This window comes from Pleurodeles waltl, chromosome 6, assembly GCF_031143425.1.
Source record: "Pleurodeles waltl isolate 20211129_DDA chromosome 6, aPleWal1.hap1.20221129, whole genome shotgun sequence".
NCBI lineage: Eukaryota > Metazoa > Chordata > Amphibia > Caudata > Salamandridae > Pleurodeles > Pleurodeles waltl.
The window spans coordinates 1,200,205,546-1,200,224,122 of NC_090445.1; the positions used below are offsets into that span (position 1 = coordinate 1,200,205,546).

At 40.7% G+C, this 18,577-nt stretch overlaps 1 protein-coding gene and 1 long non-coding RNA gene across 6 annotated transcripts in view; one reads left to right on the top strand and one right to left on the bottom strand.

The window, feature by feature from the left end:
• The window catches only part of LOC138302116 (uncharacterized), a 127,565-nt gene extending 113,199 nt beyond the window's left edge, over positions 1-14,366 (bottom strand). Inside the window, exons 1-3 of one of the 2 annotated variants that reach the window (XR_011205284.1) lie at positions 14,264-14,366; positions 2,842-2,887; positions 1,900-2,130 (exon numbers count right to left, since the gene is read on the bottom strand). This is a non-coding gene — a long non-coding RNA (uncharacterized lncRNA). Of the gene's footprint in view, positions 1-1,899; positions 2,131-2,728; positions 2,888-14,263 lie in introns of both variants that reach the window. The other variant, XR_011205283.1, reaches the window with a different exon arrangement.
• A 134-nt stretch (positions 14,367-14,500) lies between these two features.
• Positions 14,501-18,577, top strand: part of CCAR1 (cell division cycle and apoptosis regulator 1) — a 1,667,827-nt gene continuing 1,663,750 nt past the window's right edge. For all 4 annotated transcript variants that reach the window (XM_069240502.1, XM_069240501.1, XM_069240500.1 and 1 more), the window contains exon 1: positions 14,501-14,603. The gene's annotated coding sequence lies outside the window, so the exon portion shown is untranslated. The remainder of the gene's footprint in view (positions 14,604-18,577) is intronic.

An 18,577-nucleotide genomic window follows, 5' to 3' on the forward strand; every position in this document is an offset into this window, starting at 1 on the left:
ATAATTTAATATTTATGCAAAAATTAATGGGAGCAGAATACAAGATATGCCAATTATTTTAATACGTCCTGATCAGCAAGCTGTTATAATGAATAAAAAAAATTAAGAAAAATATAAAATACTGCCTTGTATAGATGTGACAAAAGTTACAGCTCAACCATTATTACCACTTTTTGCTGATACCGGAAAAGCCTTCAATCTAGTGTGTTGAGAATATTTATAGGAAAACAATGTTATCCAGTTCAATTCCATTTATAGCAGTGATTCAAGCACAAAACCAAAAACCTAAAGCATCAGTATTTAAAATAGCTTGTGAAGAAAGAAATTTCAAATATACAGAGGAAAACGGCAGAGATGTCCTTTATCACTACTGTTTTCTCAGTTCGAAAAGCCTCTTGCAATCTCATAAGTAACAACCCACAGATTCTAGGATATAAATATTGAGCCCAGTTTCAGAAAGGGAAGCTCTACGCAGATTAACTGTTATTTATTACACCTGATCAGTTGGTAGTAGCAAAAATATTAGAAACACTGGAACACTTCTGGAATATTACAGACAATAACTATAATTAGACTAAAACTGAATTATTGATCTGGATAAGAGTTAAATAAGTCCCTTAAAAGTGTCACTAGAGGTGAGACCTTTCACACGTATCAAATATATTCATGAATTCCTGCAACTTACTCCTACTTACTCTTGTCAGGTTGACTTCTATTTAAAAATATATATTTATTCACTTTTGAACAGCATGAATAAAAAAACTTAAAAAAAAGGTATACATAATAAGAGATACTCAAAATGCGAAAATAGACAGGATGTAAAAATATTCCCATAATACATAATAAGGCCGTAATTAATTTAAAAGATAGCTCAGGCAAGACAATACAACGAAGATATGAATAGATCGGCAGACCTCGAAAAATCATAACATTTTTACTGGACCTGCAGGTCGAGTAGCTTGAATAATTTACCCGATCTAATTGTAAAGTACTTGACCCAGAAACAGGTCTCAAATTCTGTGATCGTAGGCAAATATTGTATTTTACAGAGTTGCCTTTTCCTTCATTCTCACATATGAGTGCACCTTCAAATATGTGAGTTCAGCATTTCTGCTGTAAAAAAAGCCTCTTTTGTTTGATTACATATACTAAACGTTTGCTCCATGTATAATAAATGTAGCCCACATATAGGGTACACATGATCCATGACTTGATTCTTAGTTTACTAATAGCTTTGCCATCCATCAGGGCAGGAGTGTTTCTCAGTTTATGTTTAAACACTCACTTTTAATACATATATTAATAAAGCATGATATGAAAGCGCACTGTCATTTACACAAGGAAAATTTCCAAGAAATGTCCAAAAACCTCCCCACTAACTTGCAGCTTTACTGATAAAATTATATAGTGTATTAACAATAATCTGTGAAAATTAGATTTCAGAAAACATATGTATCATTTGCACATCACTAAGTAATGTGTTCTGACTTTTCTTTTCATCCTATTAAAAACAAAATCATCACACAGAAGTACAAAAAATGGTCTTTCACAGCTACTGGAATATATTTTGAAATGTTTGTAAAATTGACTTAGTTATATAAATGGTGTGTGTAAAGAAAAACCTGATACTGACAGCCTTTAATTTCACACAGATCAGACAGTTCACTTTACAAAATTCTGGCCTCTGCAATCACAAGGAAATTTAATTGCATTGCAAGAAGACAAACTGACTTTTGACCTCCATCTCTGAACACAGAGCAAATTCAACAAGAATAAGATTTAAAGGCATCTTAATTGCTAATTTAGTTTCTGACAGAACACAACACCTTTTCTTTGTCAACTCACCAGAAGTGGCGAGAAGGTTCTAAAAATAGCTCAACCTGATAAAATATGACTCACCATAGTGAGTGGTTGAGTAGATTTTTCAAGCCCTGATCAGTCCCACTGAGAAAGCATGAGTTATAATATTTTTGAAAAGTCTCTTTTCCTTTTCCTGTTCTTACGCCTGTGACTTGAAAATCAAAGAATACTCATCATTCAAATGCTGACATGTGTTTCAACCTCACAGAATGGGTCAATAGTCCTGTTGAGATCTTCATCAGGTCAAGAATCCTTAGAGGAAATTCACTCCTAATGTGGGACAAATATATCAGTACATTAACTGCACAAATAATATGAAATATCACTTAAATGGTAGAAGTGTATATAAAATAGGGCCATTACAAACATACAAGCTTCAATAGTCTTACTCAATATGTGACATGGAGGATTACAGTGTTCATGGTTCACTGGGATCAATAGCTCACTTTGCAACTTCTCATATTATAGTCAATGGCCACCACACCCAATAGCAATACATTCCTCCACTGTTGTTACATACTTAGTTACTGACTGCCTAGTAGAAAACCAACATAATTCAGACCGAGTTCAGGATATACACCAGTCAATTTAGAATGCTATGGAATCTTTACATTTAGTTTCTTTAGTTAAACTATTTAGGCTCTCTACATTTAAACAATTGAAGATGGTTGGTAGTATGTATACCAAATTTCTTCCGGGAAGCAACTTCTAAACTGCTGCTCAACCCCTTATACTCTTGCATCTGGATAGTGGTAACACCCTACTCCATAACATCCAAGACTTCATACTGGCACCCCTTAAAAGCATCCTACCTGCCGCAGCATATCTCATCCATAACCCACAGAAATATGATCACATCACCCCCAACCTTATGTAACTTTATTGATTCTTCTTGGAGGACCACACCATCTTCAAACCCAGCTGTATCATTTACAAAGCCATCAGGACCAGAACGCCTGTTTATCGTGCAGACAGGCTCACCATCTCCGGTGGTTCTTGACAACCTAGCAGCCTGGACACCATCAGACTACAGAGGAAGAAGAGTAAAAAAGAAAAAATATAAGGTAGCAGGAACAACATGCCTGTGGCCTTCTGGACTGCCCAATGCTGCCCCAACTTAAGGGAGCACTGAAGATGCACGCTTTAAAGAACACAGCATCACAATGCATTAATCTCCACATACCAGCTATCTCTTCTCTCACTTGTTAGCTTGTGCTTCTCTTTGACCCTGTATAGTGCTCTACTGCCCTTGGACTATGTTTGCACTACAGAAATACCACATATATACATACATGATTGCAGACCAGTATTCAATCAGCACTACATAAAATCAGCTGAAAGAATCATGTGGAGGCTGGGATTTCAAACCCTGTGCATTTACTTAAGGATAAATCCTACTCAGAGTTTTGACGCCAGTAAATGAAGAATCTTACTTTGTTTCTTTTGTCTTTTGGTGGCATGTGGGACCAAGTTTTTTGTTTTCTACTGAAATATTTCCATCCCTGTATCCATGCTCTATTATTTAATCATTTTTTGCAGTTTGATATAGAGCAAATTTGGCCCACGGGCATTAGAGCACAATACAAGAGAACCAGATTACATTACACATTTTTAGGCACATAGAGATTAATTGATTTGCAGAGAATTGCAGGATGTTGAGCCATGGCTGGGATGTGCACTGTTTACCCATTTCCAAAGTCGGCTTATCTATAGGCTAGGCTACGTCTCTTTCTCCTTACAGTCAGAGTTCCATGGTCCCTATCAGCTGAGCCTTGCTTCCCTTTTTAGGGTCAGGCCTGCAGGAACCTGGGCTGGTACATGCGTTCTTGTTTGCGAAGCACAACTGTTTACAAAAAGGGCTTGGAGCCCATCTTGTTTATTATTTGCTGGCCCTCTTCTTTGCAGCCTCCTTAATTGGGCAGTGCATGCCCAACATCAATTTGATCCTTTTTGTGGAGCAGGGACCAAGCACAGATTGATTCAAGTTAATCAGTGCCCATCCGCTGCTCCTGATGTGATTCAGGTATTATTTCTTTCCCCCTCCCGCTGCCTGCTGCACTGTTTTGCTGTTTTTTTCAATCTGTTTTCCTCAAAGCAGTCAGTCAGTGTCTATTTCTATTTACAGAGTAGTGCCGTATTTCCTTAGTTGCTTGTGGAGCATGTGAATTTCGTGACACCTGCCAAGCTGCTACTTCAGGCTGCTGGTGCAAGGGTGCAGCTTGAATGATGCGAATAAGTACGAGCTAGAGGTGGAATGGCCAGAGATGTTGCAAAGGGTCTGAGGCAGAATCAGTGACTTTTCTCAGTTTTCAGTGACTGGTGTTTAGGCTGCAGGGGTGTCAGTCACATAGTAGGTTCACCTATGAAAGGTCTGCAGGGCTGGGGCAGAGTCAGTGGCATGCCTTATATGCATCTGCAGGCCCGAAGGATAGTAACAGAGTAATTTTAAAGTAATGCAATCAATTAATGTCATGTAGGTCTTTACCAGCTGGTCACACGGTAGGGTCTGGTCTGAAAGCCTCTATGGCTGGAGTAATGTCATTCACATAGGTAGGCTTGCTCCTAAAAGGCCTGAATGATCAGGCTATCTACAGTGGTATGTCTGCTGGTGAGCACAGCAGTGTCAGTCAGCTGCCTGTAAGGGCTTTGGCAGACTGCTATGTGTCATGGTGGGGTCAGAAATGTCTGTAGGACTGGGCAAGAGTTAACCACCTGTCTGACTTGCCCTTGACAGGAATGTATGCTTTGGGCAGACAATCCAAAACAAGGCTGACTATCAGACTGAAAAAACAATGGAGCCAGGGTCCCCTTACAAGATGAGTGTTTTGCCCAGCATTAGATAGCTATTTGTCAGGTTATGAGACCGAGATTATAACAGGGGTCTCTGGGTGCAGAGGTTAAATATTTAGTCTGTAGACCACATATCCTCTTTTTGTTCGTGTTCAGGAGCTGAAAAAGGTAGCCAATGTGATACATGTTGATGCTTCTGTGAAACATGACAGTGGTAGCTGGAGCACCGTCCATATGTTGTGTTCGTCACCCTTCTGGGCCTAGGAGCCAGTACCGATTGGTCAAGTGAGATTCTTGATTTTTCTAGACATGTGTCTATGCCATCAGTAGATTTACCTTCCACCTCTGCATTGTTATTGTGTTGTAAATGCATTTATTTAGTGTTTAGTACAACTGGCGAGGCGTTGACTCGCTTTACACGGAGCAGTAATCGGTATCCTTTTCAGTGTTTCACCTCCGCTTGTCTGACAGTCCCACCTCCTAACACATGGTCAACATTTATTTTATAGGCGTTGCTGAATATCATCTCATCCTCTGACTGCAGTTTGCCATTCCGTGATTGTAGTTCCCTGGTTTTTACCCCATAGCCTTGTTCTCCGATTCTGGCCATGTTTTTTGCCAGCCAGTTTTCATAACAGATGGCTAAAACTACTACCAGCAAAGAAAACGAATCGGAGTGAAAAATACGTAATAGTCTGCTTGGGCCCTTTATTCTGTAGAGCTGAGAGGCCCAAAAGGTCTACAAAGTTATTGTGTGGTATTGCTTGTGAACACAATATCACAGCATCCAGCTAAAACAAGCATTGGCAAAGCCAGTAGGTCTCACATACTGCAATATACACTGGCTTTGTGAACCCTTTTTTTTTTAGCCGCGAAGTACAGCAGTGCGCTGATAGTAAAACAAAATAAAAAAACAATATGACACAGTCAAGACTGGCTGTGTCATATCACTTTTTATTTTTTTTATTTCAACCACACTGCCCAGCAGCTGTGCTGCTGTACAACACTGCAATAAAAAAAACACTCCCAAAGCCAATAGATTTTGGATAGACAAGATCTATTGCTTTGCCAATTATTGTTTTGCTACAGTTACCTTTTAGCTATGGCATTTTTCATTATTACTGTTCATCCTTCAGCAGTAACCAGATGCATTTTCTGTTTGACATACCCCACACTCATTTGAAAAGCTGCACATTATATCCTGTTTCAGGGTTCATGTTATCGCTGTTGTCCTCATATATTGGGTAAACGCATTTTAAGTGAATCACTTGTGTATACTTTTATTACATACTGATTATATTACCTTCTAGCCATTAACCAGGGCACTTGAATAGCTAGTGTATGGAGATTCAATGATCTCAATGTTTGTGACTTGACCAATAGTTCATAAAACATTTCTATTGCCACTTCCGTTCTTGGCTTATGGGACTTGTAGTTCTTAAGACCTATGTTGCATTCATGAATATCATGTACTAATAATGAATACCTGCATGGGGACATCACAGTCAAGGAATCTTGCTGCTGACATTACCTGACACCCTTGTCAAGCCACTATGATGTAGTTCTCTTACTCATACTATTTTTGCATGGTTCAATATTTGTATTCTATAATCTAAGAGCTTTAGGCTGATTGATCATTAGTTTCTTCTGCAATTTAACATGACCACTAATTTATCAGATTTTATTATTGTTGCTTCCAGTTTTGTTGGCTTATTGGACTTTTAGTTCTTCACACATAGGTTGCATTCAGGGGTGGTGAAGTACCTGCATGTAGATTGCACATACAATTAACCATATGGCTGCCATTACATGCATACCCTGCTTGAGCTCCTATGTAACTCAGGCATCATTAGCCATGCAAGTGCCCTGTTTAATCAATACACAAAAGAAATACTAAATAATAGTTTAACAGGGGTATGCAAGTAATGGCAGCAACAAGATCCCTGGAATGTGATGTTCCCATGGATATATTTCATCATGAGGAGGCAACATCCGTGAATGCCACCTATTTCCACAGAACTACGTGTCCAACAAGCCAAAAATACTGCGTGCTTCAGGCTGATTTATGGATTATTCAGAGTATTTGCTGTTAAGCCTGCTGTACAGTTAGGGTACTTCAAATGCACAGGGCTAATACATACAATCAAAAATGAAGCGCATTGATAACAGAAGGGCATTACAGACGAGTAATAAAGAAAAAATGTAGTGACTTCCATGTCAATGAAATTGCCTGTGATGCGACAGAAGGCAACTGCAGACTAAGTTTGCTCTAAAATTAAAAAGCATCTGAGTGCTGCGCAAGAAACCATATGTTAGAATCCATTTTGAATTGATTCGTTTCTTTTACACGTGTAAGTTTGAGCTTTTTTGTCTCTGAACGCACTGTCTATCACATATGTTATCTTATGTATATTTGTTTAAGTAAAATAAGCCTGGTTCCACACCACAGGCTTGCAGCTGGTTTCTTTCCCTAACCGGGGCACGTTACTCATTATAATCATGTGTTCAAAATAACTAACCGACCTCGGCTGTTTGATTTTGGGGAGGGAAAGGCTGATATCTATACCTTTGAACCACGTAATCCTTTGAAGGGTCTCAAGAATGTGGGGAGTCAGGCAGCTGCAGAGGGGAGGCAAGGACAAAGCTGGGAATGGAACCGGTGTGTGGAAAACTGATTAACTCCTTAAAATATCTGTATGACGTATATCATTATTTACACACTTTATGTATCCTTTGATGTATAAGTATAAATATCACTGTTTAACGCTTCATGCCAGCACACTTTACTTCGGGCCTGGGATGCCAGTGGTAAACCTGTCCTCTTTGCTGCAGCAAAAATAAACAGACCTTTGGTCATTGATTTTTTTCACTCCGGCTCTCCGTGTCAAAAACTCCTTTGTAAATGCATTTGTAAGTATCTGCAAATATGTGCATTTGACACATATTGACTGCAGTTTGACATCAGGATCTGACAGTGAATGGCATTAAACCATTCACCAACAACAGACGTAAAGATCATGTGGGTAATGGAGTAGGTCAAAGAAAAGCCTGGGTCTTTTTAGGAGTTAGTCTACATCATGAACAAGCACTGCCAAAGCTCGGAGGTCTGGCATTGCCTACCAGCCTTTTGACTTTGGCAACTCTTGTTTTATTCTGCAAAACATTATTGTTAGGTGACGGCAACCCTTTAATCTAAAAAAAACACAAACAAACAAAACTAACCAGTGACCAAAGGCATAAATATTTTTTGGTCTCACAAAAGCACTCATTGCCATACTAGTACTTGACACCGAAGGGAACTACTTTGTGTTTGGATGTGCTCCTTGAGAAAGGGAAGCATGCCATAACTCACAGTGAAGTCAGCCAACAGTTGAAGTGAGCTGACCATTGCCTCATTATGCATGCTGGAGTGGGTGGAAGAAAAATCGTAATGACCTAACTACAGACTAATGGAGAAAGTATGACTCCAAACCTGTATAACTAATTAGGTTATATAAATAATTTTAATAAAATCAAATGGTTTTGGCCAAATCCAGCCCCCCCCAAAAAAAGTACATTGGTCTGGCTATGGCTGCCAGCATGTTGCCTTTACAAATCCCTTTTTGTAACGTTTTTGTACAGAATTGAAAATACAGATACACAGAAAGGTTAGCAAAGGCTGATAGAGAGTGTTGTACAGATTGTGTTGCATAGCTAGATAGAGCGATAAATATGATGCTTACATTAAGAAGATTGCACAGATCGAGAGTGGTGCTTAGAGTGATAAATAGATAGGTAGAGTTGCAAAAATAGATAGATCTGAAATAATAGTGTTCCCAGCGGATAGGTGGATAAATAGAAAGCTAGGACGGGAAATTGAAATAAGTAGCACAGGTTCAATTAGAAATAGAATTTTAAATGTCCATATAAGCACAACATACAACAGCTCTGAAAGCAAACTAAGAAGCCACACAAGCAAGACATACAGTCTACACTGGTTTACAAGTATAACTGTAGTCCTCAATTAAGATACATACCAGCTTGACATACAGGAGTGTAGAAATAAATGCACTTCATTGCATGCATACTAAAAAGATAACTTTATAAAGAACATTTTCTAATGGACAGAATCTGGTATGCTGTGAAATACCAGTAATTAGATAAAGAAAGAACATGCCAAAAGGAATTTACAACAGGATTAGGTGGAGTCAGGAAATGATAACATTGGAATGTGCTCAGTGCTCAAATCAAAGGCAACAAAGGTGTCCTGCAATCACACTCACCTTTAAACACAAAGGCAACAGTAAATTAATAATAATAATACAATAAAAACAAAACACTGACACTAAAGGGAACTACCTTAAGTGTGGCTGCGCTCTTTGTAAACGAGCAAATTGCAGTCACTCAAAGTGGAGTTTGCCAGTGGCTGAAGAAGGCTGACCCTCTTTTCCATGATGTTTTCAATAATGGGCAGAAGCAAAATGTGAATGACACAACAGCCCAATTGATGACTAGAACTGGCTGAAAGCCCCTTTAAGTATATTGTACTTATAACTTTAGTAAAATCAAAGGGTCTTGGCTTATGGCAGACCTAAAAAAATCTTGACACAGGTGACAAGCTCTATTGAACAAAATAGGACATTAACGGTCTGAGGTCAGTGTAGTGCTGTGTGAGTAAGAATGACAGAACTCTTTCGGCTCCTGAAGAACTCTGTAGATCTGCGACGTAAGCGTTAAAACATGAGGAAGTGAATGTAGGTTCAGAATGTTGAGTTTGCGGTTATACACAGAGGAATAAAGACATGTAAAACGTAGCTCCATGTGTGGCATATTCATAGGCGGTACCCTGGCTGGGGGGGGGGGTGCTACAACTCGTGATGAGATAGGGCATAAATAACCTGAAGATCGACAGTGCTCTCCCAGAGAGTTTGCCATGGTCCAAGCAAACTGCTCGTGCTGGTCACATGTGCCTTTGTTGAAGTGCAGAATCAATGTTTGGCGTATGTTGAGTCAAAGTGCAACTCCAGCCGGTGTGAACGTTTGAAGATAAAGAAAGCTTCACTGAGAAGCCTAAGCATCATTGATCAAGGAAATACTGGCAATGCCGTACAGAGACGTACAGTGCTACTATGCAATTAAAAGCTATACATTAAAAGGAGTGTTAATGCAAAAGGCGGCCACAAACAGATACAGAAAAGAGTGCTACCTGACAGAACAGATGATAACAAAGCATACTGTTGTTACACTTATCAGAGCAGAAGAGTTTTACAACCTCAGTGGCGGGCGAGGAGACCGAAGAAGCAGCACAAGGGTTCTGCTCACTGAGCTGTCCCGTACCTGACAAGCAACAGCACCAAAGCTGCTGGTGGTGGTTCAGCACAACTCCAGAAGTCTCCAGAAAGGGAAGGGCTCTATTGGAGACCAAGAAAGAGGTCACAGTTCCACAGATGGTTTAAGATGACCCAGAGGCAGAACATCACAAGGACTCAGAGATGGTTTGCAGGAACAAATTCACCAAAACCGCCGAGTGGAGTTGGAAGGAGCTCCAGTTGCAGTGTCAGCCAACCCTGTTAATAGTTACATTGCTTCCGCCTTTCTGATTCCACCACCATCATCATTCGATACCGCCAAAAAGTAAAATATTGGCGATAGATGGACTGCCGGATAGAGACTGTGATCATTTCATTGATGCTTTAGAAGAAACAGAATACAAAAAGATTATAAAGTACCGGAAAAATCTTGCTGGTGATGATGTAAAAGAAGTCATAAAGAAAATGCTGCTAGCTGGTGAAGTTTTGTACTGTCAAACTAAAGAAGCTTTGAACCTCAAGTTCAATCCAATGCCAAATGTAGATTACAAAAGTTACATTTTCAGTTTAGAATGATAAAGAGTTGGTGGCATCACAGACAAATTTGTTGAGAGACTGGATACACTCAAACACTGCAGATTCAATTAATTTAATTACGAAGAAGCAAAACATCAGAGTTATTAACCAATGCCTGTCAGATTCATTCAGACGACGAATCCTGAGAGAGATTCTTAGTCTGAAGTGAGTTCTCATGGCTGCCAGAGGTAAAAAGCGTGATGATCGACCAGGTGCAGACATGGGGGCCGAAGGTGCCCAAAGTGAGTCAGTCATGGACATGAAAAGTGAGCAGAAATACAAAGCTATATGTCACAATGTTATGTGTTCAAAGGAAAAGAAGTTGTGTTTCAGGTGCGGATTGTCATTTCCACATGAAGGTAAAGGTCCTGCCATTGGACAGATATGCAAAGGCTGGGTGAAGGAGAACCATTTTGTAATGGTTTGCAAGGTGAAGGAAAATGTAGTGTGCCAGGAAGAGAAGACAAAATGGCTAACGGAACATTCCAGAAGTGACCTCTGACACATGCCCACAAGCCCAAGCGACAACATCAGTTGAGACAAATCGACACCAACCAAAGTCGATCATCATCTAAATCATCATCACGAAGTTTGTTAGTATCACATGAAAGTGAAGAAGATGACTGTGCAATGTTGATGCTTTCCACAGAAAAATGAGTACATGTTGGACTGGCCGCATGTGAAGAAAAATACCAGTCAAAGATAAGTCAACATGAAAAAGCACCAATATCATTCAGACACTGTCTGAAGATTACATTGAAAATAAACAGTTGTTCCATACCTGTCATCGTTGACAGTAGTGTGTCGATAAATATTATGCCTGTGGGAAAATATAATGAACTATCTTCTTAGCCACAGCTGACGCCATTGAAAACTAAAGTGTACACCTAGGCTGCATCAACACTCTTGAAAAGTGAAGGTTCATTCGTAACGACTATGAAACACAAGAAAACAAAAGTGCAAGCACCCATCCACGTGCTTCAAGGTACGATATAAAGTGCCTGTTTACTCAGTTTCAGCACAGGTGATGATATGGGACTGACCTCAGTGAACTACAACATGAATGCAACTAACGAAACAGTAAGTCAGTTCCTTTCACTGTTTCATGGGTTTGGATAACTTAAGACTATGAAAGTAGAATTGCTTATTAATGAGGATGGGTGTCCTGTTGCTCAAAGATACAGAAAAACTGAATTTCATTTACAAGAGGCTGTTGAAAAGAACTCAAATTATTACTTAAGCATGATATCATTCAGCGCTCTACTGGTCCGATGCCATGGGTTTCTCCTATCTTGGTAGTGCCCAAAAAAGACAGTGAAGGAGCTGCACACATCTGCGCGGATATACGTTAATCGAACTAGGCAACTGAAAGAGAAAGACATCCAGGTTGCACAATGCTGATAGGATAACACAACTGAACAGTGCCAAAGTCTTCTCTTGCCTTGATTCAAATAAAGGCTATCATCAGTTGATACTTGAGGATAATTGCACATACATTATAACCTTTTCTATTCATATTGGTCTGTTTTAATATAAAAGACTCAGTTTGAGTGTCTCATCAGCTGCAGAGAATTTATAACAATGACATTCGTTTTCGGAGCTACACAGAAGGAACATAATAAACCTCTCAATCAAGTGAGTTGTTTACTTGTTGGTGGAAGTTTAACGGTGAGTGTGAATTCAATAAGACAAAGCTGAAATTCTTTGGCCATATCTTTTCTAATGGGGGCATGAAACCATATTCAGCTAAAGTCCAAGTGCTATCAACTGCCAGTCGCCCCAAAATGTTTCCATGTTAAGCCCATTCCTTGGCATGGCCAGTTACAGTTCCAGATACATACAAGACTTTGCCACTGTGAGTGCTCCACTGAAAGAGTTGACGAAAAAGAATGTTTAATTTCACTGGTCACATGAACACAAGCAAAGTTTTAAGAGAATAAAACAAGCTATTGAAAATGCTACTGAATGGCATATTTGGATCCAAAGCTACATATAGAAGTTGTTGTTGACGCTAGCCCAGTTGAGTTAGGAGCAATCCTTGCACAGCACAACATGCACAAAAATGCTCGAAGACCTATTGTAAACAAACACAAATGATGGATGGAATGCGGAAACAATCAAACATTCACCCCCCCAGTCACAGATCTGGGTTTAATTCATCAATTCTTTTGCTCACCATGCCACCCCAGTTTGGACCCAGCCATATGTAAATCAGTCTTGACCCTGTTCCCAATGGGAACAGTCTAGCCCGAACTGCCAGACCAGGATCTCCCTGGACCAAAAACAAGCATACTGGGACAGGTTTTAGGGTATCACCCTTCATCAGCGAGGCTAGCTTGAATCCAGTGGCGCAGTGAGCCCGGGACCCACATCTGGGCATACCCGGCGCACACAGACATATTTTGGCATATGGAAGTAAGAGTTTGTCCTAGACTGAACGTGCTTATTCTCAACCTGAAAAAGAGTTTAGTAGTAGTGTGGGTTTGTGAATATTTCCACATGTTCCGTCTTTTACGCATGTGACAGATCATCAAGCTTTGCTGGCCACCTTTGGAAATCCAAAGTTCAAAATGCCTCCACATATTGAATGTTGGGGTCTATGATTACAAGTGGGCAAAATAAACAACAGTTGCTTAAGTCTACTCTATAAAGACTGAACCAGAAAAGGTCACAGCTACTCTACTATCAAGCACACAATTACGTTGGAGCTAAATAAAAAGGTCTGATCTGGTCAGATGGTTGTGGGCTTGGGTCGTGTTACTAGATCCTTCTAGCTGACAAGGTACTGATGAAATTTCCATAATTTGGGATTTTTACATCCTGGAACTTTGTGTTATACTGCTCTAGTAAAGTATTCTAAGCGATTTTGTCAATCTTTTCCCTTTCTTGCGCTGTACTGCTAACAACTGACACGTGTGCCTACACACGTCCATCGTATGTTCTGTATATAATTTCTCATTCTACTTTATAATTTACGCTCTTCGTTAGTTGTTTAGTAAAATTCACGGATTATAGCCGGTCAAAATTAAGACCAACGGCTGTTATTTTCTAATTGTCAAACTATCACTTGAAGGCTATCATAATTTACATACGGTTCTATTTAAAGTCTGAAAACAGATTAAAACCGTTCTCTAAGTAAAGGAGGGCTTAAAAAGTCATTAAATATCTCACAATTTAGCAATGCTAAAACCGCGTTGCAATGAAAGTAATGGGGCAGAATTGTGCTATGAAAATCTCTTTCACACAAAGAAAAAGGTATTTTTATTATAGAAAATGCAAAGACGAGTGAGACAATGTGCGCCTTCTATAAGGACAGGTAAGAGTGCCGCGCCGAGCGCATTTAACCCGGTTCAATGTTCTTTTCATCTGACATAACCAGAATTGAAGCGCAGTCAGGTGTCAGGAGTTTGAATCGCATAGCTACAGGGATCGAATCCAAATACTTTCCAAAAAAGAACGCTGTGTATACATTGCCATTAAATGCTAAACATGGCATGTCACCAGTGGCTTAGCTGCAGCCCCTTATCCGGACAGACACTCAGACGCACCCATTAATTACTCTCTTCACCAGTCCGATGCCAGGAAAAGTATGCAGTACTTCATCGGACCGGTCGCCACAAGTACCCCGTGAACTCTTCCGATCATCACTCGCTCACACAAACCGAGGTGAAGACTAATCCAACCTGCCCTCCTTCCTCAATTCTATTCTGGATATAAAGGCGGAGTTTGCCAGGGCAGATAGCACTTACCACAGCACGGGTTACTGCCAGAACCGTGACCCTACCCACTACTTCAGCACGCTGAGTACCCCTTGGGTTTGTATTTACTTCGCGGAAGCACGTGCCGCCTTCAAAACCAATTAGCTCCTCGGGTACTATGTATCGCACTAGGATTGGCTGAGTGCTGCAGTGCGGGCGGCTTTACAACATTGAGTCCCTCCCATTCGCCGACAACTCCCAGAATATACTCAGCGGTGGGATTGGCTGTTTACGACCCGGAAGTACTGACATTTATAGGCAAATGACACTTATTAAAATATTCAGTAACGGGCGACAGAGATTATCCTGAGTACACGGACTATATTAGCAAGTAATGTACTATTACATTCTTTTGTTGGGGGAGAGTTGGTTAGCTTATGTTGGATGTATAAGCATGCTGTTTATTTTCTTGAATGAGGTCGGTATTTGGAGTCATTTGGAATAGAGTCGGTGCCACAGTACCAATGTATTTGCCTTTAGAAATTGCCCAAGCTCCTTGTGACCTGAAACCAGTTTTTCGTTTGTAATTTGGGCTTTAAATTAATTGGGTCGGGTCTTGCCACTATCTTGCCCCCACAGTAATTAGAACTGATTGAAACTGGTGGGTCCCTGCTAGGTCTGTATTCATATTTTTAACTTTACAGGTAAAAGCACTGATCAATTTCGGAACAATAATTGTAAAAATGTTTAAATTAATCCCCATTAGAGACGCAGCCTCTGTTTGTATTTCACGTGTTTTACTTCATCTTTCATTCTTATGGGTATTTGATTCTCGCATATGTTGTGTTTCAGAATTTTTCGTTCATGTAACAAATGAGACCTTTATAAAGCTTACTATGTACTCGTTCTGGGTGAGTGCAGGTACGGATAAGTGTACGGGACTGGGTAAATTGAGACCCCTGGAATTCTTACCCTGTGTGTCAGTGGGTCATGCACCTATTAAAACTACATGCCCAGCCAATCCTTAGCCTCTCGACGGAGTACACACAGCAATAGGCCGTGCCATTTTTTGTTGCATGTGAAGGAGGTATACACAGTTGTTGAAGTGCTGACAGCACCAAACGTTAAAAAAAATGCTGTGTTTACACTTCAGCGAGTGTGTGTGTGTGTGTATATGTATGTATGAGATGGGGGGGCGGTGAAGGGAAGTGACTAAACTAAACAGAGTGAAAAGAGATGATTATGGTTATGCAAAACAAGACTTTCAGAAAGACGTCAGAAGAAAAAACGTATGTGTCTAAATGAGAGAGAAACTGTATAGGAAAGTGGTGTAAAAGGGGAGTGGAGTGATTGAGACTTTGTTAGAAATTGGGTCTCTAGTTAGCAGAGTTATGCACCCTGTCCAAGTAGGGACCGCCATTCTATTCTGGGTAAGTCACAGTACAACCTAAATTATCCTGTGCTCACCCTCTGGTAGCTTGGCACAGAGCCAACAGGCTTAACTTCAAAGGCAATGTGTAAAGTATTTATGCAATAACTCATACAGTAAGGCAGTGAAAACACCACAAAAAGTACTCCACACCAGTTTAGAAAAATGAATAATATTTATCTGAATAAAATAAGACCAAAATGACAGGAATCCAATATGCACAAGTCAAGATATCTCTTTTTAGAGGTTTAGGAAAGTCTTAATCCACAGGAATCAATGGTTGTATCTTTTTAGCACAAAGTATCTGGGATGTGTCAAAAATAACGACGCACTGGGCCACAGAGGAGGTGATGGATCCGAAAGTAAAGTGATGCATCGATTTGTTTTTTTCTGGCGTGGCAGAGGTGTTGCATCAATTCTTTCCTCGTGGGCAAGGTGATGCATTGATTCCAGGGTGAAGCCTTGGATCCTTACTGCGGTGAGGGGATATTTTGATGCCCAGGGACGATGCGTGGCAAATCCAAACCGTGCTGGGAGGATGAAACCGGCGCTGTTGATCGGGTAGGCGATGCAGCAATTTTCAGCGGCAAGACAGGCGCTGTGTCAAATTTTGCAGGTGTTGCACCAATTTTCTGACGCAGTGGATTTTCTCTCTCTGGTAAAGTCTTTGATGATCCTGAGACTTCTTAACAGGAGCCATGCTCAGTCCAAGGCCTTGGATCACTTGTGGGGGAAGGCAGGGTCTTTCCAGCAAAGTCAGGGAACAGCAGGGCAACAAGCAGGAGAGCAGTCCTTTTGAAAAGGCAGTCCAGATGAGTCCTTTTGGAAGCACAGCAGTCCCTCCGACAGAGTCCAGTTGTAGGTCCAGAAGTGCCTGACTTTAGGGGATCCCTGACCCAATATATATACACACTCAAATGTGCCTTTGAAGTGGAAGAGACTTCAAAAAGTGGTTTTGAAGTGCACCAATTCCCCTTTCAACCCAGTCCTGTCTGCCAGGAGACTCGTGGGGTGTTATCAGTTGTTTGTATTGGTCAAGCCCGTAGCCTTTGAAGTGTAAGTGAGAGCGCCTCCACCCTTCCTGCCCATGAACACCCATCAGAATGCAGATGCAGCTGAGTGTCCTGTGTTTATGGCTGTCTGGTGGAATGCACAAGGGGAGCTGTCAACCAGCGCAGACAGACGTGGATTGGAGACAGGCTGCAAGGCACATAGAGCAGTAAGTGCAGAGAAATGCCTACTTTCTAAAAGTGGCATTTCTAAAATAGTAATGTTAAATCCAACTTCACCAGTAAGTAGGATTTCCCACTACCATTGTACTCATACCAAACCTGACAGTGCCACTCCTTTCAGATCAGAAATTGCCTCTGAAACGTATATAGGGGAATTTCCAATGCTAGCCTATGAGTGGAGCAAGCTTCACAACAGTGAAAAACGACTTTGGGTGTTTTTCACTACCAGGACATGTAAAACTTACAAGTACATGTCATACATTTTACTTACATAGCACCCCGCCCTATGGGCTTCCTAGGCCTTACCTTAGGGGTGACGTATATGTACGAAAAGGGGAGTTCTGGGCTTGGTAAGAGGTTTTAGATGCCAGATTGGTGTGGCAGTGAGACTGCACCCACAGTCTCTGCAGGGGCAGGCCTGAGACATATTTACAGAGCTACTTAAGTGGGTGGCACAATCAGTGCTGCAGGCCCTCTAGTAGCATTTAATTTACAGGCCCTGTCTATATGGCATACCACTCTACAATGGACTTACAGGTAAATTAAATATGTCAATTGTGTGTACACCCATGTTACCATGTTTTGGGGAGAATCAAATGCACTTTAGCACATATTTATTTTGTTTGAATCTGTTTTTATTAAGTATTTAAATCTCAGTGCTGTTACAGTGTTAGTAATTACATTACAGCATGCTTGTTTGAAATTCAACTTGGGTTTTTGGTAATATTATACTTATCAGTACAATTGTCAAATACCTGCATGATAAATACCTGCAGTAATATTCGCAAGGTGTGTCAGTTCAGTGTGTTATTTCATGCAATAGGTAATCTTTACAATACACTAGTGCTATGAAAAAGTTGCAGAGTTTAAGCAGGCCTTCAATAACTGTGTCCGCATTTATAATGGTGTCAGCAGATCCTGTATGTACGTTAACAAGTGACAACAATTTATCCAGTTGGTAAGAAAACTATAAATGAGGCATTTACATTAGGAAGGGGCCTTTGAAGAAAAAAAAAAAATCGAAAGTAATGAAAGGAGGGAAAATGTAAAGAGCGCTATATGCATTTAATTATCAAGCATACTGTTACATCTGTGTGGATGAGTGACTAATCATCCGGTGGAGATTGTATCTTGTGGCATGGTTACGCACAACCATAAGTTAGTGTACGGAGTAAGTTCCGTTAATAGTTGGACTTGTGCTTGCGGCTAGCTAAATGAGGACAAATGTCCTTCCCTGTCTGCAGCATCTCCCAGTGGTGGACCAAGCTCATGGGGTGGCATGGTAGTTAGAGGCGTGTGTAGGTCGGTGAGTATTGCGTCCCAATTAGTGGCTATGGGGTATTTATGGAGGCAGAGGACGTCCTCCCTGCGAAGGCCAGCGCTCTCTGCCTGCGCCCAGATCGTCATTGATTGCAGCCAGGCTTCATATGTGGGTGGGTCTGGTGACCTCCATCTGCGAGTGATGAGTCTCTTGGCTAGTATAAATTCTTAGTCTAGAAATCTCGCAATAACACGGTTATTTTTAGTTGTATGGAAGAGTCCCAACATACAGGTCTCCCTTGTAATCAGGATTGTGTGGTTCACACAGTGCTGCAATCCTTGTCCCACCATATCCCAGTAGTTCCGTATAATCGGGCAGGGCCACATCCTGTGCAGAAGGTCTGCATTTATTAAGTGACAGCTTGGGCAGTCTGCGTCAGTTCA